The sequence below is a fragment of the Carassius gibelio genome, chromosome A21, assembly GCF_023724105.1.
Source record: "Carassius gibelio isolate Cgi1373 ecotype wild population from Czech Republic chromosome A21, carGib1.2-hapl.c, whole genome shotgun sequence".
Classification (NCBI taxonomy): domain Eukaryota; kingdom Metazoa; phylum Chordata; class Actinopteri; order Cypriniformes; family Cyprinidae; genus Carassius; species Carassius gibelio.
In genome coordinates, this window is record NC_068391.1 from 4,294,298 (window position 1) to 4,321,876 (window position 27,579).

The 27,579-nt window shown below is 34.9% G+C and overlaps 1 long non-coding RNA gene across 1 annotated transcript; it reads right to left on the reverse strand.

Moving 5' to 3' along the window:
- Positions 1-1,414: 1,414 nt before the first annotated feature.
- LOC127941362 (uncharacterized) lies at positions 1,415-27,007 on the reverse strand. The gene is made up of 3 exons (XR_008149000.1): positions 26,715-27,007; positions 4,647-4,738; positions 1,415-1,805 (listed from the first exon to the last, which is right to left on the reverse strand). It is a non-coding gene; the product is annotated as an uncharacterized LOC127941362 (long non-coding RNA).
- Between the last annotated feature and the right edge of the window lie 572 nt (positions 27,008-27,579).

Below are 27,579 nucleotides of genomic sequence, written 5' to 3' on the forward strand. Positions count from 1 at the left end.
AGGGGAATGCTGCCAGCTTTTATACATAAATGCCGTTATATGTGTGCATGTTTGGCTCATGCTGTTCTGCTTGAATATGAATCGGCGAACCATTTCTCACCAATTTCCCCCAATAAACAAATCTAACATGAAGTGACTCTTTAATATCAAAGGCTACGGTCGCCTGAGGACCAAACCTCGCTGTTCATCTTCACACGCCTTCATCGGCTGCTTCTCCTGGCTCTCCATCCTCATGAAAAATTCATTCCTCTTTCTTCTGCCCCGCTGGAGGGGTAAGAATAGAGCCAGAGAGAGAGCGACAGAGGAGGTGGAGAAATGAGCAAGTCACGAATCACATATTATTCCAGAAATGATCCGAATATTTCACCCAATCCCGCCCCCATTTAAAAAACTTACAATGGTTGTTCTAAAATACAGCAGCAGAAGCCTGTAAAAATGAGTATGACATATACAGGAGATGTCATCAAGATTAGACAATTATTTTCACTTGCTGAAGACGTATTTTAAGACATATATATATATGTGTGTGTGCATATATATATATATATATATATATATATATATATATATATATATATATATATTATAGTATAGTATAGTATATATATCATAATTTTCTTAATATGCTTGTTTTTTGCTTCATCTTTTTAGACGATATTTTTCATCCATTTCTTATTCTTGTTTTTTCTTTATTATCCTTAAAAATTTTCTGAAAAATATTCAGGAAAAGGTCAAAATATTTATTATGTGTATTTATTATTATTTGTTTTTCTTCATTCTTTTCTTATTTCGTGTTGTTTTAAAAATCTTACATAACACAATATTGAAACATATTTATGAAAAAAATTATATTTATTACAAAACTAAAATTATAAAGATGAAAAAATAAAACTAAATAGAAGAAGAGGGAGGTTAAAATTAAAAAGCAAATGTTATTTTTAATAATATATTAAAAGTGTATTTGTATATATTCACGTAATATTTGTAAGTTCACTTTGAACACCGTTTGTCAACTTTATTTGTATTTTTAAAGAAACTGAAATGCCCATATAATGAACAAATATATTTCATGACATGTAAGAAATGTTTGTTTTTGGAAAGTGAAAGTCATGACATTTACCAAGTATGGTAACCCATTCTCGGAATTGGTGCTCTGCATTTAACCCATCCAAGTACACACACACACACACACACACACACACACACACACCTGGAGCAGTGAGCAACTGTATCCAGCACCCAGGGAGCAACTGTGGGTTCAGTGCCTTGCTCAAGGGCACTTCAGCCATGGGTATGAATTTAGGGTGGAAGAGAGCGCTGTTCATTCACTGCCCCACCACCAACCACTACAACTTCTGCCAGCACCGAGACTCGAACCTGCGATCTTTGGGATACAAGTCAAACTCTCTAACCATTAGGACACAGCTTCCCTTTATTTACTTACTTATTGCATTAGTTTTACCAGATTGTTGTTGTCATTACAACTTTTTTCTGCAGATTTGAGTTTTCTGGCCCAGAACCACCTTTTCTGTGATGAAAACAGGCAAAGCGGTTCCAGACGTGTTGTTTCAGCACCAGAGAAACACACAGTCCTGCCCGGGCTGTTTAGTATGCAGCAGAAATGCTCTTGTTGGGTTGTGTAGTGTTGGACAGCTTTGGCATTGGCAGCAGATTTGTAGCTCTGGCCTGTAGGGGTTTCATTTCTTGCGAGGCTGAATTCAAATCCAGCTCTGTCCTTCCACTCCTGCTCCGATACGCTCAGGTCATTTGAGAAAACACACACCTCCCACCTTCAGACCAAACATCTGTGTAAGAGATACCAGGTTCTACTCAATATAACAGCTGCTTCATGTGAGTATATTTAGTAAAACATAACCATGCTGTTGAATAACCCATTACAATTACATTTTTCAAGTTTTTAATTTTGTTTATAGTGTTTTCTAGTCTTTTACTTTTTTTATTTTTTTTATTTGTGTTGTTACTTAAATTTTTATCAGCTCTTTTCTTTTTCTGCGTAATGTTTTTCATACCCTGTCTAGATTGTGTTTTCTTGTGTTCCTGTTGATGCTTCTCCTGTGGTCTTCTGTCTTCTGTATGTAGTGTTTTTTAATTCTAGTCCTGCCCTGCCGTTTGTGGTTCTCTGCCTGGCCGTCAGACTGGTTCAGAGTTGGTATTCATGTAACTTCCTCGTGCCTCGCCTGGTCTTCACTATCTGCTCCTGCCACCTCATCTGCAGTTGTCTGACCTGTTGTCATCCAGTTCTGGTTCTAACGTCATCCTCCGCTGTCCTGTCATCGTTTCCTGTATTCCCTGTAGTTGGACTCCTTTCACGCCTTACCTGCCCTTCTTATGTCTTGTCTGTTTTAATAAGTGCAATTATTTTCATCCGCGTTTGGGTCCTCCCACACAGTTCATGACAAATAAAGCACCTTGAATATTTAACAAAAAAAAAAAAATAAAATTATGCAAGAAAAGCACAAAAATAACTAAACCCGAATAAAGAAAAAATACAAATACATTATTTTAAATGATATAATTTAATTTTATAAATTAAAGTAACGTTTTGAAAAATATTTATCCAATGTATTTAGTTTAAAGAAAAAAAAAAGCTTTTGATTTATGCGATTAATTGCATGTTATTTATCTGATTTGATTAGTATGAATAGATTGACAGCCCTAATTTTAACCTTAATAAAAACATTAATGGACATGATGTTTGTCAAAGTTACCAGACAGAAGCGAGATTTTAAATCAAAATCTGTCTATACATAACCCAACTCATCCTCAGAGAGAGAGAGAGCAAGATCGGATCCAATTACTGTTTAACACAAGGTCACACTCCAGGAGCGTGTAAATGACAACAGTGCTGTAGAGCTATTTCAACACTTATTATCAGCTCTAGACAGCTGTGCGATTTAATTGAGTCTGTAAGTGATAAACGTGCCATCAGGGGCTGCTGTTTGATGACTAGAACAATATGAAGCTGAAATCACACGTGTGTTCGCACCTCCAGTGATGTGAATCCACTACTCTTTAATGTCACGTCTGATTTAGATGTGTTACTGCACTGAGATGGATGGTTGAAGCCAAACTGTCTGTGTTAATGAATCTCGTTGCACGACTTTTAAGGGAATCATATTGTTGATCTGACTAAAGTTTGCATGTAGATTAAAAGTTGTGGCAAAAATGTCAAGAAGAGTGAAGTGAGCTCTGTAAAAAGCTAATCTGAGCACAAATCATCCTTGGTTTGATCAATGATCATAGAATTTATTTACTTTTTTCAAGAAGAAATTATTACTTAAAATTGATTATAAAATGTTATTTTGAACTTTCTGTTCAAAGAATTCTGGGGAAAAAATTAAGGTTTCCACAAAAACATTAGACAGATTTTAATATAGATAATATTAATAAATGTTTATTGAGCAGCAAATCAGAATATTTCTGAAGAATCATGTGACACTGAAGACTAGAGTGATGATGCTGAAAATGCAGCTTTACATCACAGAAATAAATTACATTTTAAAATGCATTCAAATAGAAATCAGTTATTTTAAATATAATAATATTTCACAATTTTACTGTTTTCTACTGTAAAAAAATGTATATTTACAAAGTACAAAATGTGAAATATTTTTCCCCCAGTCTATTAAAAATCTACTTTCTTTAACCTTATTTAATAATAGTAATTAATGATGCAGTCAGTGCAGTTCATTACTCTCTAAATGGGTTCAGAGAAGCAAATGTGTGCTCATGCCAGAAGTCTCCGGCTCTTGTTTTCCAGGCTGCCCACTAATACTGCTATCGGGCTAATGGCTGCAATATCATATAGCCTGCATGGTGACAGTTTCTTTTATTTTTGATTAAATATTACAAAGCACTAGCGTTGACAGAAAAGAGACTCTAGGAGTGTATCATAAAGCAGAGTATGCAACATTTATTATGAGATTAATGTGCAAAAATCACAGATTCTGCGTATCATTAACGTTACAGAATAGACAGGAGCGACCAGCTGGCAGAGGATTCCGCTGGGTCTTAAAGCCTTTGTTGAAAATCTACTTTAGCAAATTAAACAATGATTAAGGATTATTACTTGCGTATGCCTGCAAATGCATGACAAACGCTTCTTGGTTGCCTTAAATACAGGACGGCTGATGCAGCAGACCGGTTGATGCCCGGGCCAGCAGAGGGACAAACAGCCTCATCAGGTGTAATGTTAGGCTTTGTGTCCGGCTGTATAAGACAAGGTTTTTTTTTTACAAAAGGATTAAAGCATGGAACTCTGCGAAATATTGCTATAGCTAGAAAGGTTTAGTCAAAGATTCGCTGCTGTTTAGAATGCACAGCAAACGTTCCCCAAGATGCTGGGGTCACACGTCACAGTCAGTGGCTGTTTGTGGACTGGTTGGCAGTCCAAATGTCTGCAGATTAATTTTTTTATGAAAATCACTTAAAATTTTACTTCCATTTTGACTTAACAAATATTGTAAGTAAACAACAAATCACCACATTTTTTTATTAAGACTATAGAAAAATAATTCTGCACTCCCTTGGCTACACCATTGTTACACAGATTAAAACTATTTTACTTTGAAATGACAAGCACCAAAGAATCATTCACAATAAGTTGAAAATGAACATGTACTCACCCTCAGGTCATCCGAGATGTAGAAGTTTGTTTCTTCATCAGAACAGATTTGGAGAAATTTAGCATTACATCACTTGCTCACCAGTGGATCCTCTGTAACAGATATGCAGGTCAGCGATTCATGGGTTAAATTCTGTTTTGTAAATTCAGACTGTTGGTACTAAATACCAGCCTGGCTGGACTTAAATTACTTTACGATACCCATGCGAGCCTCAAAGGATACCTGAAACCAAATTCCTTAACATACACACACACACACACACAAAAAGAAACCTTTCTTTTTGTTCCTTACTTTTGTAAGTCCTTTATTAAATATGTATTTTATATGTTTGTGTATTGCATAAAATGGTTAATCCTGGGTAAATGGTTAAAGTGCTGACTTATAAGTGGAAATGCTTGATTTCAATCTTATACTTTCTCAAAAAGAAATGTTCTGCAACCCCCACACTCCTTGGTAGCTCGTAAAATTTTACGAGCTCACAGGACCACAGGACAGGAAACCTAATCCTTACAAAAGAATGATAGAATGTACTCAAATGTAGTCTTAATGTGTATAGTATTGTTTTTGCGGTACATTAGAGGTTTCCCATATAAATTGGGAATATCTGCAGTGTTATCATGTGTTAAACAAATCTTTAAATGTGTAATTCGATCTAAAAATTAGATCTTTGGTCATATATATATTATGTCTAGTCTTGTTCTAATCGTCATGCTTTGACAGACCCATTTATCTAGAGCAAAGTAATGAAAAATGTATTTAATCTGGAATAATGAACTTGCTTTAATATTCCTGATGAAATCGGACAGGCCCTAAATCATCAGGGGGGTTGTCTCAACAGAGACAAAGGAACTTTCCCGCCGCTTCAGATCGCGGATGTTCATTGGGTGGTTCACGCGAAAAGAGGCGTGAACATCTCAAGCTATAAGAGTCGACCGAACAAGGTCCGCCTCTCTCTTGGCTCTTCGCTCTCTTCTTGCTCTTTTTCCCGTTCTCCGTTCTCGGGCCGCGCTCAGTTCTCCTCCCCCCTCAGCACACGGACTGAGGAGAGGAAAGCCATTTTCATGGCTCATTTGGAAACTTTCATTTTCGTTGTTTTCTTTTCTTTTCTTTACTAAGTTTATTCAACTATTCGCCTCTCCACACAATGAAGACGAATTCTGGAACATTGTTTGTTGAACCTTTCAAATACCGCGCGAAGATGAACGAACACCTCTTTGCAACAAAGGAACACGTGACTCCACGCTCACGCCAAGATCCAGCGCAGCTTGCACGCGCGTCACACGGCCTCCGGCCCACGCGCGCAGTTTTCAAAGGACCACGTGACATCACACGTGCGTCGCCGGTACCACGCTCACCCACTGGGCCATGCAAGTATCGTTTTCTATGGAGATTTAAATGCTGCTTTAAAGTGTTGCTATTATTTGATTCGTTGTTGGTTCCACTAAGGTTTACTGACTGATTTTCATACCTGAGCTCATTCTGTGATCTCTCTCGCTTTCTACACTTCTCTCTCTCTCTCTCTCTCTCTCGTTCTCTCTCTCTCTCTCTCTCTCTCTCTTTTATTTGGATTCCGTTATGTCTTGTAAATGTTTATTGTCTGTTTTTTCGTACGCATATTTACTCTGTGTGATTTGTAGTTTGATGTATTACTAGTTGAATTATTAAAAACCCATATATAAAATGATTGGCTTTGGACTCCACCCCACTCACATTACGAGTCACTGAAATGTTTTGGTCTTTAGCTACAAGCTCTAAATTTAGAAACTAAATTTATCATAAGGATAGGATAATATTTTCATGGCCAGAGAATACTTTTCCTTGAATTATAAGGCGTGATAACTTTATTGAAAATTGATAGGTCTACAGTGGTGTGCTGGACATACCACGGTTTGATCTGCAGTAATTTACAGTAAGAGATCACAATAATTGATATGAAGAATGTAATATTGACATATTAATGAGTAAATTACAGTGCCCTGTGATTAGTATTGGTATTGGCAATTGAGCTATTTTTCATAATCAATAAAATTAAATGTAACTGTCATCTGAGATATATATTAATCAAATTCTTGATTAATTATTCAAATTCCCTATATATCATTTGAGTTAATTACTATGTAAAACTCATTGTTGTTACACCTCTTTAGTGAATGGGTGCCGTCAGCATGAGAGTCCACAACACTCCAGTCCATCAATAAACGACTTGTTAAGTGGAAAGCTGCATGTTTGTAAGAAACAAATCAATCAATAAGATGCTTTTAACTTCATGCAAGGTTTACAAGCAAAAACAGCCTAAATAAATATGTTAAAGGACATTTTCACTAGAGGAAGAGTTATTGTGGATTATGGACTCATATTTCAGCCATAATCAAGAGAGAACTTGATTATCTCAGTATAAACACAATATAAACTGTGCAGTCCCTGTGCACTACTACTTTATTTGGCATTCTTTTTCTTTCTTTTTGTCTTCTATCTCTCTTTCTCACGTTGTTGAATGAATTAAATATGTTAAAGGACATTTTCACTAGAGGAAGAGTTATTGTGGATTATGGACTCATATTTCAGCCATAATCAACGGTTTAATGTATAAACGCATTAACAATAAATTTGTGGTTTGGAGTGTTGAGGATTACTTGTGGATTTTTGTGATGTTTTTATCAGCTGTTTGGACTCTCATTCTGACGGCACCCATTCAATGCAGATGATCCACTGGTGAGCAACTGATGGAATGCTACATTTCTTCAAATCTAATGAAAAACAAACTCATCAACATCTTGGATGGCCTGAGTGGGAGTACTTTTTCAGAAAATGTAAATTTGTTAAATGTTAGTATAAATTTCCTTTAGTATAAATGCAAACAGTTCAATGAGAAGATTCGATTTAGAGAGAGAACTTGATTATCTCAGTATAAACACAATATAAACTGTGCAGTCCCTGTGCACTACTACTTTATTTGGCATTCTTTTTCTTTCTTTTTGTCTTCTATCTCTCTTTCTCACGTTGTTGAATGCAGTACTTGGACACATTAACAGAACACACACACACTCTCTCTTGGGTCCATCTGTTTTGTCCGGCAGTGCCAGATCTCCCCTCCTCTCTCCATCTTTCTACTTCTCTTTTTCTTTCCTATCCTCTGTAAACTACACATATCATCGTCTGATATCCCAATATTACTATGCTCTTTCATGCACCTTTGACCTCTCTTTATCACAGCCCGTGCGGGTTTGCCCTGTGGAGCAGATCGAGGTCAACTTCCAACATCATTTTGCCCTTCATTTAATCTCTGGACCAGCGCCCGGAGCCTCTCTCACACATACACACGCTTCACAGCCAGAAAGTGTGTTTCTGAATGTGTGTTTGTATGTCTTTGAGCTTGTCGTGACTTTCTTTTTGTTTGTTTTTTTTTGTTTTTGAGAGCTTCTGATCATTGGCATCTACGAAGTTAGTCCAGACGACCCACTGTGATGATGTAAGAGAGTGACTCATGCATGACAAAACATAGAAACACAGGTGGTGCTGTGTGTGTGTGTGTGTGTGTGAGCATGTATTAAAAGTAAGGTGTGAATTTTGAGCCACATGTGGCACCAAATGGAATTGCAAAAAATTTTGTTGACCAAACAGGTTTCCTAAACCAAAAATCTGCCACTGAAGTGATCCCTTTTGAAGATGAAAAAAAATGACTGGATTTGCCAGGTTAGTAGAATTAAATCGTTCAAATATACTCAAAGTTTGGTTTGACACATTTTTTAGCAAGTTAACTAAATATCCTTGAGCAGAATCCTTGAATATTCTGTTATATCTATGTCTATTTTTTTTTTATTTTTTTTTCTACAGAAAGTATGATTACAAAGTTTACACATATTTCTGCTAATTTCTTTCAGCATTTTAGTGATATATAAACTATTTTAGATAGACATGTCCCTAAACAGCATAGAAAAACAAATGAACTGTGGTTGATCCCTATTTCTCAGCAGTGTTATTTTAATATTATTAAAGTATACATATTTATTATTTTGAATTAGCTTTTATTTTTTTAATAGTAATTTAAATTTAAGTTGTAGTATTTTTTGTTTGTCATTTCTATTTGTTTTTTAAATATTTTTATTTAGCTTTTATTTATATCTATATCAGTTTTAGTTTAATTCATTTAAGTATTTAAAATAATTGTATTATTCAGTTTCAAATTCAACTTTGAATTTAGTGTTCAAATTTAATACTGTGAATGTAATTAAGATCCTTGAAAAAAAATCCATATATATATTTGTTCACCAAGGCTGTATTTATTTGATGGAAAATACAGTAATACTGTAAAATATTATTTCAATTTAAAACAACTTTTTTTCTATTTTAATGTTTTTCAAAACACAATTTATTAATTTTCAGCATCATTCCTCCATTCTTCAGTGTCACATGATCCTTCAGAAATCATTCTAAATATGATGATTTGCTACTCAAGAAACATTTCTGATTATTATCAGTGTTGAAAAAAGTGTTATGCTGTTTCATATTTTTGTGGAAACAATTATACTTTTTCTAGGAATCATTAATGGATAGACCACATTCTATTGCTATTTATAAGAGATACAGCAGAGATGAACCACACCCCTTCTCTACCCCACAGTATTCATTTCCTAATACCATTAACGAACCCTTCAGCCGGCAGGATGTGTATGTCAGAGAGAGTCTCTCTATGTGTGTTCTGTACTCATTATATTATAGTGTTTGTTTGTTTTTTTACAGTAATTTACAGCACTAGTCTCATAACCCATTGGAAAAAAAACACCTCTCACACTGACTAGCAACGGCAGCAAGAAGAGAAGATTACACAAATATTTCCAGGGAAAAAAAATTGCTTGAGTCAAAGCATTTTGTATTTAAGAGTTAAAAAACAAGAGAGACCCCACAAAACACATGGTTGAGTCAAAGCATTTTGTATTTAAGAGTTAAAAAACAAGAGAGACCCCACAAAACACATGGTCAGATTACGATCAGTAACACCAGTACAGCTACTGGAGGGAAAAAGAGAAAGGGGAAATGATGGGAGACAGAATGAGAGCATTTTTTTTTTAACATTGTACCCTTTGTGTCATCACGTAGCTCATTGGAGACATTGACGAGAGATGTTTTGCAGCAGCAGCAAGTGTTCGCTCATCTTCGCCCAGTTTATTTTTAGACTCATTACATCTTTTTTGTTTGTCTCCCTCTTTCTTCTAATTTACCCACTTACTTTCTCAGATTCACACTCACGATGCTCCAGTTGTTATTAACAGCGCGGCCTGCTCTGAAAGTGCACGACTTTGCTAGTTTGGTCACGTCGCTCACTTACAACTTTGTAGGCGGCTTCGTTGATCATTAAGAGACTGTTTAAGTTTTTGTGAGTGTGTGTGTTGCGTGCTTGCAATATAGACAGATCCATTGTTTTTCACAGCAGTATTCAAGATTTGTTGCATCATATCACTTGTAGGTAATTAACTTTATTGATTAAAGAAAATGTAGTTTTGTCACTTCCAATGTTATCTTCATTGATTTGGAGGAAATAGTTTTTTGCATTACATTTCTTGTAGTGTAGATTGATTAGTTGATTATAATTGTTGTATTTTACTTAAACTTTTACTCAAAAGCATTCTACTGTTGTTGCGTTGCAGACTTTTAGTTTAGACAGCTTCACTTTTTATGAGCATAAAATGACACTTTGTTGCATTGCTTGTTTGCATGCATATGTTGCATACTTGCCAAATTTTGTTGATTATAACAGGAATTTTCTATTTTTGTTTGCTCACTTGCTATACGACAGCTTTGTTGATTATAGTGGGACAAATTAGTGTTGTTGTATTGCCTGCTTAAAGTGAAAACACCTTCAACGGTTACAATAAGCATATTTTAGATTGTTAAGATTGCTTGCCAATCTTTGTTGATTATACCAGGAATGTTCTAGATTTGACTTACAGTGTAGTCAGTTTACTTGATTATAAGATACATTTTTTTTGCATTGCATAGCTAGCAATATAGACTATTTTGTTGATTATAAGCATACTTTTTTTTTGCATTGCATGCAACTTCAACGATTATGAGCATTTATACACATTTTAGTTTTGTTACATTGCGTAGCTTGCATTGTAGACTGCTTTATATATTATAACCATTGTGTTACTTGTCCTATCATTTGCTTGAACAGGGTATCTACACATTTTTTAACAGCAAATTTAATAACTTTTAAGACCTTTTTAAGTCCTCTAAAAGGAAAATTTAAGACTTTATCTAAACAAACAAAAAAAACAGGAAAATGTTCAGTCCGACAACACAGATTGATGTGGTGAAGCATTAGTGTGGCACAAATCACCACAGCCACGCTCAAGACAGGTCAAAGGGGCGCGAAAACTTTTATACCAAGTGCTGATTGACCTTACAACCCTGACATGGTTGACTATGTATAAACTATCAGCCTTTAAGGTACTTCAGGTAATTTCTAAATTCTGGCCCCTCATAGCAGTTTGAAAAAGACATGGAAGACAGCCCCAGGACATTACAAAAGCCCATGTATTCATCATACTTGATCTAAATTATGGGTAAATGTTGCTGCCTAATAGTCTTGAGCTGGGTTTGGGGGTTCTCCCCCAAGAAAATGTTGTTCAGGGTCTGATTCGTGTTTTCTATGTCATTTCAGACACAGATAAATGCAAGCACATTCAATAATCTATGCATAGACCTAATGAATGTCAGACAATTGTAGGAAAGATCAGGATCAGAAATTTATTGCATGTTCCAGTTGTAGGAGATCCATGACTTTCCAATTTACTGTGGGTCCATCCATTGACACAGAAAGCATGTTCCTTAAATTAAGTTCCTTGGTGCCCTCCTGAAATTATAAAAAAATAAAATCAAAACAAAGTCCACCTCAAGAATGATAACATTTTCATTCATGTTCACTCAGATTAGATGGTTTGTCTAAAGTAGTGATTCTCAAACTGTGGTCTGGGGACCACTGGAGGTATGCCAGATTACCAAAGAGGTCTGTGAGCAAAAGTCATCCACCAAAAATGACTGACATGGACTGTGATGCCGTTGAACATTTCCAATTCGCTTCTCATGACTTGTTTTCTAATCATGCACATTATTAGCAGGTGAAGTTAGCCATGGTTTCAGAAGACTAAAATGGCCTGCATTTTTACATGCATTAGGGATGATCATTAAGCCAAATATGTCAAGATTGTTTTTGGTTTTTTTTATTGACTAAGTGGTCCTTGATTTGAAAGAAAAAATGTTTGAGAAACAAGTTTAGCCATAATAGTGAATGCTCACAAATTGGGCCTATGTGATAGGGTTCAGTGTCAACGTTGTTAACCTAAAATTGAGAAGCACAAAACAGATATTTGGAGTCTAATTATGAACTGGGCTACATCATTTAATTCAATTCAATTTTACTTTTCACATAAAAAATATGCAAGAAGCATAATGCATATTGAATGCTTTATACAGTAAAGTTATGTACAGCACTGCCTTCCGTCCATAATGCAAAAGTCCTATGCCTAGATGTCACCCACCCACAACATTTTTTTAACTGATTGGCTGGGACAATATATCGATGCATTTTGAATCGAGAAATTATTCTGGATCGATTCCAATTTTTCTGAATGCATCGCGATTCTCTCTCGAAAACGATTCTTAGTTTAGTTTTTAACAACAGATGCCACTGCGTTTAGATGCCTTACACACACCACTTGAACCTACTATAAAATAACAAATAATAAAGTTTGAAAACGTTGAAGCGAAGTACAAGGGTGTTTGCAGTGGGGCGTTTACATTAATCTCGCGTCATAAAAGCAATATATCAATTACATTCTCAGACTCTGCAGAACGCGTGAGCGCTCTTCGTCGTGAGCATTTGAGTGTTCGGTTAAAAACTAGCCTAGAGCGCCATCTGCAAAAACTAAGCTCAGAATCAATTCACAAAGTATTCTGAAAAAATTTAAATCAATCCAACAATTGTGACGCATCTATATATTGTCCCAAATATTCATTAGGAAATAACAAAAACACATGAAGCATTTTAACATATTCAAATAATTTTAAATGTTACTTTTAGAGTCTTACCTTAAAGTGCTCCAGCAAGTCTTCTGCCGTTGAGGGGCTCAAAAACTGAGAACCAAGATAGGGAGACCTGACAATCGTGGTCTTGTCCACAGCTTTATCGTCTTTGCCCATGCTTGCGATTTCGCAAAATGCCGTGGTGGCGAACCATCAACGCAACGCGTTCATTAATCACTTACTCGTATGTCACCTATGGAATGATGCAGGTTGCACCGACGAAGTGCTGCCCCCAAATGTTGCGCTGGTCAAAGTGCGGTCGAAAAAATAAATAAAAATGACGAGTCGGACATGAAATTTAAGATCCCACATGAAATTTAAGACATTCATATGGAAAATTCCAGGATTCAAGACATTTTCAGACCTTAAAAATCGAAAATTGTATTTAAGACATTTCAAGACTTTTTAAGGACCCGCGGGGACCCTGTTGAATGTAAAGAGTTTTATTTTTATAACTGGAGTGTTTTGGCACTGTATCACTGCATGCTCGCAGTGTAGACTGGATTACAGAGATTTTAGAACATCAGTTCAGTGCAGAATTAAACATATAGAAATGCAATAAACTCCTTAAGCTTATTCTTTTTCTCAGCAGACAGATCTGTGGGTTTAGAGCTCACGTGTGCACAGGGACACGGAAAGGAGTTGAGACTCAGAGATGAGACCCTGTGAATCTGAATAAAGAGAAAAACAGGCTGGAGCAAAGCTGTTTATACCATTAGGGATTTGACTATGATTAAACGACAGTTAGTTTAACAGTTAGATCTGATCTGACTGCCCAGTGCAACATGCTATTGTGTAAATACACAGCCATATCCCACCCAAACTTGAATGCCAGAGGGATCATTAATAGTACAATATGTCATTCTCATTGTTTATCATTTCAGTTCCTTTATATTTTTTATGTGCTTTCACCTTAAGAGAGAAATAATATTTCTTCAGCCCTCTAAGGATCTAATCTTCTGGGGATATTTGAAAGGGGACGTACACACAAACATTCACTGAACGCATTTATATAAACTGCCTGCAATTTGTCTTGGTCTCTTTCTCTCAGGTTTTTGTCCTCTGTAAGGTGGTCCTCTTGTTCTCTTTTATTCTCTCTATTCTCTTTTCCTCCTCTGACAGGCTGGAGAAGCCAATTAAAGACTGCAGGGCCCAGCAGAGCAAGTGTTTAGTTCTGCTCTCTCTCTCTCTCTCATGGCACAGAATGGAGGGAGAGTGTGACAGTATGAGACTGTGTGAGTGTGTGTGTGTGTGTGTCAGAGACAGGAAAGGTCTGTATAATTGCTCATACATTCATAGCTATGAAGTGTGTTCTTCACCTCTTCTGTTCACAATTACTTTTTCATCCTGATTTTGTCATAAGGATGTTTATAGATGCTAAATATTCTAAACAATTCTTTAGAATTTTAAATTAGATGGTTAAATATATCTAAGGTGGGTTTTAGTGCATTTAAAGGTGAAATGTATAATTGTCTACAACTGACAACAAAATTGCCTTACTCCTCTACAGAGTATAACATACAAACAATATGGGTGAATTCACGTAAACTGGGCAACTCTTTTGTCATTGAGATGAGATAGCTGTTTAAGAGTCCCTTGTTTGTCCTGAACAGTTAAACTTCCCGTGGTCCTTCAAATCCTACACATTCTTTGGTTTTCCAGCATTTTGAACCATTTCCAACAATGACTGTATATTGAGACCCATCTTTTTGGGGAGTGACTAGTTACGTTACGAAATTACGGAATTTAATTACAAAATAAATGTAACTGTAATCTGTTACTGAGGGAAAAAATGTGCAATTAAATTAAAACCCTCTGGGGTTCTTCATTTATGAGTCACACTCAGGACCTTCGGGTCAAAAATGACCCAGAGGCCGGGATTCAGGTATACTTTTTTTCAGTAAAATCAATCAAATGTATTTTTGTTCAATAATATTTTTTCTTTCTTTTTTTGTGTTTTGAGAGAATTTTATGATAATAATAATGAATAATGAATTTTTATGCAATAATTATGATCCATTTTTTCCCATTGAATATAATAGAAAATTTATATATATATGTATTTTTATTTTTATTTTTATTAATGCTGTATTTTATTTTAAAGTACAGCCAAGGCCTATAGAAAACAATTTTTGAAATTAGATTGGTGCCATCTGGTGGACAAATTAAGCATTTTTATCATGCAATAGCACATTTTTACCACTAGAGAGAATGTACAGCTCTCTGTAGAAAGGCTTGTGAATTCTAGTGATTTTTGCACATATTTGCCTATTTATTTCAGGTTGTGGATTTTAATATATAATCACAGATTCTCAAAGACTATTTTTGTCAAGTTTTTTTTTTTTTTTGTTTGTTTGGTTGATTTAAATGGTAATTTCAAGTGCCAGTTTTACTTTATAATACAGTCAAACCTGAACATTGCACTAGAAAGAGAACAAATGGAAAGCATTTTGTTACCCATTGTTTTAATTCTAACTTAATAAAAAAAATTACATTATTTAAATCATAACATATTTTTATTTACCTTTTATTATAAACATTTCCATTAAAATTATTTTTTGCAATTCAATGAACAGTAACTCTTCAAAATTGCCAACAGCAATTATGAACAAAAAACAAAAATAACAGCAAACGTATAATCATTTTCAAACAGTACATGTAAATGGAAAATAGAAAAATAAAAAAAGTGTCACGCTGGGCCTGGGTCGCTCGAATAGGCCTGGAGGTTACTAGGGAAGAATTCCATCCTTTGACCTTACTCTGTTTGTGCGTGTGTGCGTGCGTGCGTGCACACGTGCTTGTGTGTGTGTGTTTGTGTGTGTGTGTGTGTGTTCAAGAGAGAGACATGGTGTGTGACTTTTGCATTTTGGATCCAATGTCTCCCCTTTATTTGATTCATTGATTTTATTTCACATATTCTCACATATCTCTGTTACAGTTTCACCAGTCTCATATTTCCCTATGTGTGTGTGTGTGTGTGTGTGTGTGTGTGTGTGTGTGAGTGAGTGTGTCTATTTTGCAACCTTGATGGCTTACAGCCTCATGCTTTTATTGCTGTGCACTTTATTTCTTACATTGATGAATAATTTCTTTTATTTCACACATTTCCCAAAATTAGCTTTTGCAATGATACTTTCATTTGTGTGTGTTTTTGTGTGTATAAGTGTGTGTGTGTGTGTGTGTGTGTGAATTTTTTTGTCTGTTTTGCACTCTTGATGTTTTAGAGATTCACCCCTTCACTGTTGTATGCTTTTTTTCTGCATCGTGGCTGATTTGTAGATTGTACACACAAAAAAACTCAGTATTTTCATATTTTTGCAAATTTCCCATTCATTTCCTATGTCGGGTCATTTTTGACCCGAAGACCCTGAGTGTGACTATTTTTTTTACGACCACTTAGACTTTTAAAATCCTGTCCCCAATTTTTTGGGGTGTTCATATACCAAGTACCAAAAAAGTCACCAAGTTTCGGACCATTCCGATGAAGCTACGATTTGTAACATTTTTTAAAAAAAAAATTTCGGGTCATAAATGACCGAAGAACCCCAGAGGGTTTTAAAAGTTTAGGGTTACATCTGAATACTTTCACACTCATAAAGATTTGATTGATTAGGGTTAGGGTTTACATTGACTGGTCTAAAATAAGAGGACACATAAGTCAGGAGTCGAGGATACACAACAGGACACACGCTTATTTAATAACGGTTTAATTTCCTATTTGGATATGTGCATATCCTTTATTTTTTAAGATTAACTGATTTTTTCCAAGGCATTGTTAGAGGCCAGTGTTTCCTGTCATAAAGCTTTAAAAAAAAAAAAAAAAGAAAGAAAAAGAGGAAAAGAGGAAAAAAAAGAAAAGAAAACTGGGCATTATAGCTATTAAATTATATCTTTTGATTTTAAATCAGTATTTAACCTCTCAAAGTAAAAAGTCTGATTTTGTGAGGGCTGTGCTTTAAAATATAATTATTATAATATTAATTCAAGGTATGAAGGATTTTGAAAGTTAACCCTGCCTGCTTTAAATCTTTGAAAATGAATAACAGTTGAAAACATTCATTAAAAAAAAGTACACTTTAAAAAAATATGTGTAATTTTAACTTAAAATTTTGTAAAAACGCTACGGGAAAAAAACTGTTTTCGGTAACGGTTAACAGTAAGTTCCTGTACCACAGGGAAAAACTGTAAAAGGTCTATCCAGACATTTCATGTAATTATACAGTAAAAATGCTGTTAATATTACAGCTTTTAGAAAAAAAAATCTATGTATAATTTACAGTCAAAAACTGTAAACCGATATTCCCGGAATTCCGTGACATTCCACATTTGAAAGTATTTTGTTTAAATAATGTTGTTGTTTTTTTTTTAATATAGGTTTTGTTATCAGTTATGTACATTCGGGCTTTATGTTACATCTTCTGTTGTTTAATGAAAATTTTTTGCATTATTTAAGTATCATGTGTGTTACCATGATGGGGTTTTGTGTTTGCATGAATGACTCTGTGCACTTTCTATTTATTAATATAAACTTCTGCTTGTGGCGAAGCTATACTTGTGATGAGCTTTGATTCTTTCATGTGGCTTTCTCTTTTACCACCTGCATTATTATAGCGGTTGTCAGTATGTTAAAGGTATAAAACAGATGTTGTTGAATTTACTGGTTTACATTCACATTTTCTTGTTTTTAAATTACAGCTTTATACTGTAAAATGAACAGACCGGTTTACAGTTTTCTGTATTTTTTACAGAATTATTCTGGCAACCACAGCTGCCAAAATTATTTTGTAAAAAGTACTTTTTTTATATAGTGTATGTGAGTAAAACAATCAAAAAGTAATCAAATGTAATCAGTTACATTACTCTAATAAAGTAATGGAAATAGTTACACTACTTTTTACATTTTAAATATGGAATTGCTTTTTTGTTGTATTAATTTAAGCCTCAGTGTTTTTTTTTTTTTTTTTATACTTTCTCCCATTTGGATTATTGTGGTTTACGTATCTAGTCTTTTTGGACTATTTCAGGTTTTTTTCTTCAAATATCACTTTTGTATTTATATACACTTTGTCTGTACATAATTTGTAATTGAGGTTTAGTAATACAGAGCAATTTTATTAACATTTTAAAAATGTTTAAAATGACATTTCCATCACATACATATATGAGATGTGCTGGCAATGTGGTGTTTTTAGTTGAATTTCTAAAAGTTTATAAGGAAAAAAGTGACCATGAAGAATCACCTGTTATACTGCATAAAAATGCTACAAGCTCTCAGTTCCAATATTTTATTTGTGTCTATGGTTCTGTTCACTGGTCTCATTCCAGCTCTCTCCTGGACGCTTCTGGAGCCACTCTGAGCCAGAAAACCCTCCAGCCTGACATCCACAAATACTCTGGGGGCGACTCTGGAGTGCATGCTAAAACACTGGAACACACCGGGATTGGCTGCAAATCTCCATAAGATGCACCATAAGAAATGCTGAATCCTTATCAAATAAACATGATGATATGACATATTGTAGATGAAATTATTATATTTTCACTCATGTATTTTGAGATATTTGAAATATTTCTAAAAAGTGCAAATTATGTTAAACACTCAGCAACTTTTCTTTTGATGTAAATGTGACTGTGCAAGCAGCAGAAAATAATATTAATCATTAATATCAAAAGAAATTCTTACCCTCCGTTATTTCCCACTGAATATTCTATTTTTAAATAAAATGCATGTTGCACAAAAGTAGAGCAAAAATTAACTATATCAAGGAATTCCAAAAATAAAAACAGATTCAGCATAAGCCTCATTTATGTTAATTGAAGTAGAGCTCTAGATATTTCACTTCCTTCCAGGTATCACACACACACACAAACACACACACACACTTATAACTGGGTCAGCTTGTGATGTCTGTTGGGAGAGTGAAAATGAAGAATAAGTGGTGAGAGAAAAAATTTGTGTGTGTGTGTGTTTGTTTTGTGGCACAAGTTCAGTTTAATCACTGTTTTGCAGGACTTCTAAAACAGCAAGCGGGAGAATTAATTACAATGATAATTCAAATACAGGACATGATTATCATATTTTATGAATTATTATTTATTTACTATATAGTGACACCATGTCACTATATTTACTATTTACGATAGTGGAACCTCGGATTCAGGAGGAACAGTGTGGTTTTCGTCCCGGGCGTGGAAAACTGGACCAGCTCTATACATTTCCAGGGTGCTGGAGGGTTCATGGGAGTTTGCCCAACCAGTCCACATGTGTTTTGTGGATTTGGAGAAGGCATTCGACCGTGTCCCTCGTGACATCCTGTGGAGGGTGCTCCGGGAGTATGGGGTCGGCGGCTCCCTACTTAGGGCTGTTCGGTCCCTATACGACCGGAGCAAGAGCTTGGTTCGCATTGCCGGCAGTAAGTCACAATAGAAGATTGTGAAAACATTTCCTGGTCTGATGAGTCTTGATTTCTGCTGCGACATTCAGGTGGTAGGGTCAGAATTTGGCAAAAAGAACATGGAAGCATGGATCCATTCTGCCTTGTCTCAACGGTTCAGGCTGCTGGAGGTGGTGTAATGTTGTGGGGGGATATTTTCTTGGCACACTTTTGGCCCCTTAGTACCAACTGAGCATCGTTTAAACACCACTGCCTATCTGAGAATTGTTGCTGACCATGTCCATGCCTTTATGACTAAAGTGTACCCATCTTTTCTGAGTAATAGTTCTAGCCGGATAGTGCACCATGTCACAAAGATCAAATCATCTCAGACTGGTTTCTTGAACATGACAATGAGTTCACTTTACTCAAATGGCTTCCACAGTCACCAGATCTCAGTCCAATAGAGCAGCTTTGGGATGTGGTGGAATGGGTGTACAGCCAACAAATCTGCAGCAGCTGTGTGATGCTGTCATGTCAATATGGACCAGAATCTCTGAGGAATGTTTCCAACACCTTGTTGAATCTATGACATGAAAAATTGAGGCAGTTCTGAAGGCAAAAGGGGGTCAAACCTGGTACTAGCAAAGTGTACCTATATATATATATATATATATATATATATATATATATATATATATATATATATATATATATATATATATAGTTAAGTTAATACATATAATATTATATAAATAATATATAAATTCTATAATATATAAATTATATAAAGACTTCTGAATAAACCTCCTTTTGCAGTCATGTTTTATTTAGTTATCGTATGTATGAATAGTCATGCAATTCTTAATTCTTTCTCCATCTTTCATTTTTGTAGCTCAGTGGCTGAATGCTCATTAAGGTGAAGAGGCACTTCCTGGGGGGACAGGAAGTCAGCAGCAGGTGGCATGAAATAACAGTGGGTTGTCAAGTGATGGTATGATGAGAACACACACGCACACACACACACAGAGATGCCACCTTTAACCAGCGTCTGTGTCTGTCAGTCTCTTCTGCTAACTCTCTCTGTCCGGGAACAGCCAAAGATAAAGAGAGATAGAGATTCATGTTTAATTCATGCTGCTGGAGATTCATTTGCTATGGAGACAGAAAGATACATGAACTTGTGAGTGAATCGTGTGTGTGTGTATGTGTGTGTGTGTGTGTGTGTGTGTGTGTGTGTGTGTGTGTGTGTGATAAAGAGCCCTGCAGCGTTGAATGGTGTCAGAGCTCACTGGAGCATTAGCACACAGGCATCTTTACACATCAACATTTGCTAATGATGATCTCTTAAGTCTTAAAATTATATCTGCTTTGTTTAAATAAACCAAACTTTAATATGTATATGTATTATACTCATTAATACATTATTATATAATACATTATTTTATAAGACATTTACTTTTATTTGTAATAATTATTTATATTGTAATTATTTATAATATTTGTGCATTTTTATTGTGGATATATCATTTTTATATAATTTGATAATATGACTCAAATTTCTGTTGAAGGGTCATAATGCATTTGACAGTCAGGCACAGGCAGCGGCTGAATTCATAAAGAGATGCGTGTTTACAATGTTTATGATAAACTGTGTGACTGTCAAAGCAGCTAACATGCAAAACACAAGATGACACTCAATGTCAGCGTGTCCCCTCAGCATCAGTGGAAGGAGAAGACGTGAAAAGAAATAAGGAAGAAAGAGTCTTTCTGCTCTCAAAACATCACTTCAAAGCCATTCACACACTGCTGTATTCTGTCATTTTTCCCCCAGTGTTTGCCTCTTGAGCTTTTTTCTGTTTACCCTTCTGTTGACGTATACACATGCACAAAGACATTTTCAACAAATATGGTATGCCAATAGGACATAGATTTCTACAGTTTTTACATAAAACTAATTATAATTAAAACAGATTAACTATAACTCAATCCTAAAAACTAACTTCTTGCATTAATTTAGTTATTTTCTTTAAATACATTTTTTCTTTATTTTTTCTCTCCATGTGTACATTTTATTTATTTAGTTGGTTAGCTAGTTAGTTCAAACTCCCATTAATAATATGACTATTATTTATTTGCTTCCAGATACACACATCTGCCTCGAGACAGTTAAACTTGTGTTTTATTTTCAACACCCAGTTGCAACGTTTCATTACAAAGACAATCAGAAACATACACTTTTCTCTTTCTCTCTCCACAAAATGATTTGTCTCTTGCTGTTCCCAAATTTCATGTGCGTTGTACCTCATACTTTTCTATTGTATTTTCTATTTCATATTGGAAATTGGAAAAGCTTTTTTCATCATACTACTCGTTACAAGCAGTTTTCTTTGTCTAAAACCAAACTTATACTTATATATATATATATATATATATATATATATATATACACACATATATATATAAAAATCATTCTTTTCAACAAGTTATGCATGTATCTGTGTATGCATGTATATATTAGTTATTTTGGCAAAATGTGGAGTGCATGGATTGAGACTGGAACGGTCTAAAAATGACCAAAAAAAGCACCATAAAAGTTGTCCACATTACTTTTTTTTTTATTTCAAGTCTTATGAAGTCAGGTTTGACATCAGTGACATTAAATATGACTGATTCAGTGTCATCACTGACTCAAAACGTAATGTAAAGAAAGCATGCAAATGCATAGCACTTTTCAGAGCTACCTGGACAGGGAATTTTTTTAGTATAAAAAAAATAATGCACAAGTCGGATTTTATAAAATTATTTTTGTACCTTAAAAGCCCCAGTCTCAATCCATTTATTTTGGAAAAGAGCAGCAATGATAGCAAATTAACTTAATTTAGGTTCCAAAGAAGCAATGAAGTCACACAAAATGAAATCAAGATGAGTAAATAATGACAAAATTCTAATTTTGGGATGAAAGATTATTTTAAAAATTATACTTTTGCCGGTTAGAGGTTTAACATTAATATCTAAAATATCTTTGCCCATTTATGGCCAAATAAAAGGTATTTTTCTTCAAAAGATGATTGCCTAAATTGCCTGTGAAATGAAAAGGGTATTAGGCAATGCACTCCTCTGAATGCCCAGATGGAGGGGTGAGTGAATAAAAGCTGAACATAACGAGTGTTTTGGGGTTTCCTGTCTGACTCTCTCTTTCGCCCTTTATCTTTCCCTTTACCGCAGTCTCAGACCGCTCCATCAATCGGCCCCAGAGCACCAGAGTCCAAAGCCTTGAAAATCTCTCAGACTGCCTGCAGGCTGCTCATATGACATAAAAACAAGAAGCTAATTGGAAATAAACAAATCCGGGAAAAAGGTCAGAATGTTGTTATTTACCAAAGCTGTTAATATACTTAGAGCAAGACTTTGACAAGTTCCGTGTTTGCTCGAGGCACACATCAAATCCATGACCTTTGAAACAGGAAGTGAGTGTGCTGGCTGTTCACAAGGGTTCAGGGGGCTGCAGAAACACATCAACCGCATTTTATAACAGGTATAAGTTCATTACATCACCAATTGACTGTAAAGTGTAAAAAATTTTTTATGAAAAACAGCAAGGGCCAAAACGAGTTTTAATTGCCTATAACTCATTAAATAAAATATGCCATGTTCTTTTTTCAAGTAAATTGAGTTTTTAAAGAGGCATAGCTTGGAATAAGATTTTGGAAGAAGTCACTTTCCATGACATGATTTATTTGCTCAAAATACAGTAAAAACAATATTGTGAAATTGTGTTATAATTCAATTTTGTGTTACAATAATAAATTCATATTTTAATAATTTTTAATTGGGCTTTAATCCTGTGATTCAAAGCATTACTCCAGTCTTCAACTTTCTATTCATTAAAGAATCCTTAAAAAAAATACTGTTTACACAAAGAAATACTGACAATATTGATAATAGTAAGATTAAGACTAACAACTGAGCACTGAGCAGCAATAATAATTTATCATAATTGAGCAGGAAATCAGCATATTAGAATCATGTGATCATGTGACTCTGGAGACTGGAATAATGATGCAAAAAATTCAGCTTTGATCACAGGAATAAATTACATTTGCCAACATATTTATATAAATTACAGTTACTTTACAGTTTCTTTAAATTGCAATAATATTCCAGAATATTACTGTTTTTACTGTATTTTAGATTAAATAAATTCAGCCTCGGTGAATAGAAGAGACTTCTAAGTATTCCAATCTCTAACAGGCAGTGTATTGTATATCTGGAAAAAAATATGATTGTCAATAATGTTTTAAGTAAAATAATGAAACCTAAACAAAAAAGCACCGAATGAAAAATAAGCTGCAAAAAACATTCATTCAGAAATCTTCAGTGACGTCACAAAGGGGAAATTAAGCCGGCATCCAGAGTATGGAGCCACATTAGAGGCAGAGAGAACAAGAGGTTGTAGCTGGTAGCAGGTGAGGTTGAAGATGAGATGAATGGAAAGAGAAATATACTGTGACATCCCATTTGTGTGAGTGTGTGTGCATGAGAGAGATCTCATTCTTTACTTAATGAGGATAGCAGTAATAAGGGAAGGAGCGATAGACCAATGCAGTGTAATTTCAGCCAATTCAGGCAGAAAGCAGCTCTATTAGTGAACTATCAGGACTGTGTGTTCCCACCAGAACTCACAAATGGGGAACACAACCATGGTCTGTGGGCAATGTGACCACATACATGTTCTTACATTTCCTTTTCTCACCACTATGGTTGATGCTGCTTTACAAACATTCACAACAGGACTGGCAGCTGAAGTGTTCAGAGGAGACTGGGGCTGATTGTCACACAAAGATGGTTTTGACTAAAACAAAAACTATTATTGTTTACTAAAATAAATTCATAAAAACACATTTAAATACTGGGAAAAAAATTAACTGAAAATAAAATGTTTATTTATTAATTGATTTCATTTCAGGGTTTACCATTTTATTGCTCCAGGTTTTCAAGGCTCAACTCAATTTTGTTAAGTTGAAATTGAAGTACTTAAATAGCAATCTAATTGAACAAACTAAACCTAATAAGAACTATACAGACATATTGTTACACAACAAAATATTTTTTTTAATTCTACTCAAAAAAAAAAGGTAAACTGAAAATATATTACTAAAATCTAATTTAAAAAGAATAATAGTATATCATTGATACTAAAATAATACTGGTTCCCATTAGGGCTGGGTAAAAAAAATCTATTTTTCGATTAATCGTTTTTTAAAATGTTCGATTCAAAATCGATTCTCAAAGCCCATGAATCGATTTTTTTCCATATTTATTTCCGCAAACATTGAACGTAAGATTAGCGTTAATCTAATTACAAATCTTCTCCATTAGATGTCACCCTCTTCTGTGCCTTGTGCGATGTTACCAACGAACATGTCATTCATTCATTCAGTTTAAAGCAGTGGTTCTCAACCCGCAGCCCGTCACGAATTCAAATGCGGCCCACCATATGCTGAACACACACACCACTTTTGCAACTCAAGCAAATGGAAACGCCATATACTACGCAGCAATCATCCTTAATTGAAGAAATGTGGCAAAACAACTCTGGAGAGAACCTCATATTATTAAATTCGAAAGTGCTTTCCATATTTGAATCAACATAGGCTACATTTGTGAACACACATTATCTGCAATGTTGCGCGTCAGGTCATGCTCCAATCATGATTCAATCATTTTCCTCCACAAAAACAGGTAGGCCTTACCTAATCTTGGGGAGTAAATGTTTTTCAAATAATAACTAAATATTATTTGAGTCTTAAATGCATAATGTAGACAGAGTAGGCTATATATGCTAATGTTGGCATTATTATTTTATGTCAGCTGCTATGGCGAAGCAAATCCGACAGAGCCTTTATCTTAATTAATTTCGTTATTGCCAAATACCCATCTTAATTTAGAATTTATCTTAATTAAATTTTTTTAAGAAAGACTTGTTTTTATTGGTGCATTGGCCTATTTATATGCTAAACAGCCTATACTTAGGGCTATTTATAGAGTGCTTAGATATTACGATGTTACAGAGGACTTATTTTATTTCTTTGTTCAAACTTCCAAGTGGCCTATTACGTTAGTCATGTATAAATTATGTTAAACCATGTATAAATGACTCATTCCTGACAAAAGGCAAAAGAGCTGTGTGTGCATACATTTGAATAATGTCGGGTTGTAAATGGGTTGGGCTTTTAAAAAGCTGTCAATCAAAATGTACGTGTCGGGCTCGGGCCGAAATCTGTCGGACTCGGGACATGTCGGGCTTAACTTTTAAGGCCCGATTACAGCTCTAATAGAAAATCGAATCGAAAATCGAATCGAGAATCGAACTCAAATCGATTTGAGAGCTTGTGAATCGAAATCGAATCGATCTGGAACATCTGAGCCAGCCCAGCCCTAGTTCCCATGTGACAGTTTACCCCACATAGAATGCAATAATACTGGACGTGTTAAATACTGTAGCTATTTTGTAGTAAGGACTTCAAGTTTTGTGTATACAGACATTGAGTTTTGAATAAAATGTGACAACTTGCCCCATTCTTTCAAATATAAATTAAAACCTGTGGATTTAATTTATAAAGAGACACGATCCAGCCTGCCCTCCCCAACATTACATAGATAGATAGATAGATAGATAGATAGATAGATAGATGTTGTTGTTTTTTGTTGTTGTTTTTATCAAAAACAGATGCTTCCACATGTCCCCAAAGGGAGGTTCACTTCTGCTTACAAATGTATGTCTGAAATACAGTTTGCCTACACACACACACACACACTCTCTCTCTCTCTCTCTCTCTCTCTCTCTCTCTCTCTCTTACAAAGATGTCTGAGGTTGCAGCTGTCACTAGACACACTGATATTAATTACCATTGTGTTGGTCTGACAGCTGAGGGCAGGGGTCTCCAGCCTTTAGCTTTACAGAAAAAAAAAGTACAAGCAAATGCACATTTGAAATGACAGCTTGGAAAAGAAATTAAAATTATGATCATAAGGTGATATAAAAAGAAACACCATCATTTTGACCACACTTGACTATAGTCAATTAAGTTTCTTGTGATCTTTAAACCCTTTTTATCTTTAATAATTATTATTGACTAAATATGTTATTAATAAATGAATAACAAAATGTTTATATTGTCACATAATCCCCATAATTCCAATTGTTACATCATAGATTTGTTGTAAAATGTATTCAGATGAATACTAACTTACTGTTATAAAATGTTGTAGGAACATTGTTGAAAGTGTTCCAACTTTAAAAAATATATATATTACGTAGGCCTATCTGTATGTGTATACAGAAAGAGACACTGCTATAAAACTCGGGCAAACATGATTCAGTTAAATATTAAAATACACAAACACATCTATCATACGGGTACAGAGATGTTTATTGAGTACGACGGTTATTAGACGCGAGTTTCTATTAGTCTGAGTGAAAAATGCAAGACTGAGCGAGACATATATTATTAAACCCATGATGACAGACAATCAATATGCAGGTGTTTGCTATTGTCCCAGACGCCGGTGAAGCCGTCGACGACAGACAAACTTATTGACTTACATGCTGGTTTTGCGGTGTGATAATCCGGTTACAGGCTCCTGCAGTCTGTCAGGTGAAATGAAAAGGCGGCGCTCTGAAGATGTTGGTGTTTAAGGTCTCGTGCGTTGAGCGAGTTCAGCGTTGTGATTGATGAAAGTCCAGATTCGCAAAACAAACCACGGACATCACTGGCAGCACTGCTGCTTTTTTACTAAATTAAGTTTTTATAATTTATTTAAAAAAAAATAAATAAATAAATAAAAAACACTCCTGTTTTTATGTAGGCCTAAATGTGGCGTAGCGGCGTAGCCCACTGGACGCGATTCAAACTGTTGAGCGCGAAATTTCTGTTGATACTTCAACGGTCTTGATATGACGTCACACTCCGTGGTGCCTATCATTTGAAAACAAAATCGACGTATAGGCCTAATAAATAATAATAAATCTAAAATGTAAAACAAAAAATACACAGTTCTCTCCTCTTTCATGCAACATTTTTAAAGTTAAATTTTTATTTTTATTTTTTAATTTAGATAAGAAGTCATAACTTATATCGATCTTCTGTCAGTCATACGTCTTTACTTAATATGAAGAATTTCCTAAACTTGAACTTCAGGACACAGCCAAATTAAGATAATTCTTAGCATGACATGCGTCTCTGTCCTGCATATCCATGTGTATGGAAATTAATGGAAGGAAAATGTGACTGTTCCTTCAAGTATGTGTTTAAAAACAGTTTTAGTGGTCTGATTCGTAGTGGTTTCACGCCTCAGTGTTCAACCATACAGACCATGACTTTTAATAAGCTAATGATGACACATTTAAAACCAGCAGTTTTCATGACAGACAAACAAACATATGCTGGTGTCAGAGGTCAGGAGGCTCT